Here is a 789-nt window from a genome sequence, read left to right on the forward strand (position 1 = left end):
TAATTCTTTTTTAATATATGTATGCATTTTTATTTTTAATTTTCTCTTCTTCATTTTTTAAATATGTTTCCAAAAATTGTTTTAACTTTGCTTCAGACAAATTCAAATTATAATATGTAATAATACATGACCGCCTTTGTAGGGTTAAACATCAGCATCATCAGCTTTTTCGTCAAAAGCGCGCCTACTTATCTGCCTCGATCATTATTTGAAGTACATATGTACATATGTACATATACACATACACACAGGATTTTACGCCAATTCATTCAAATAAGTAGATTCGTTATCCAACAATCGGTTCACAACGTAAATCGGCAAGCAAATGATGATGATGCATTGCTGCATTCACCAATCGACGAACATACACACAATCCAATGAAAATACATACATAAAAAAGTATACATATATCCATATATGTACATATGTTTGTATGTACATTGGGCGATAAATCACTCTTTATAAATACTTATACCTGTGGCTATGTAAGTCATATGGCAGCTGGCCAAATGCCTAGCAACAGACATGCATACATATGTACATACATATATACGAACCGTATAAGCATCCACACATACACATATGTATATCTATAGAGAGACGTGCTATCAGCAGCAGCACTTTATCACCGATTTGCTGACGCGCGCACAAACGAGCCCCCAAATCTGCCGAATGAGCGTTGAGAGTTCATCGCGGACTGGCAATGTTGTCGCTGCTTCTCTGCTGCTGTCGTCATTACTCGGCTGCGTGGTGACGGTGTAGTTGCCACTTGGCAAAGAAGTGTAAAA

Source organism: Bactrocera latifrons, unplaced genomic scaffold (assembly GCF_001853355.1).
Source record: "Bactrocera latifrons isolate USDA-ARS-PBARC rearing strain unplaced genomic scaffold, ASM185335v1 scaffold_23, whole genome shotgun sequence".
NCBI classification, from domain to species: Eukaryota; Metazoa; Arthropoda; class Insecta; order Diptera; family Tephritidae; genus Bactrocera; species Bactrocera latifrons.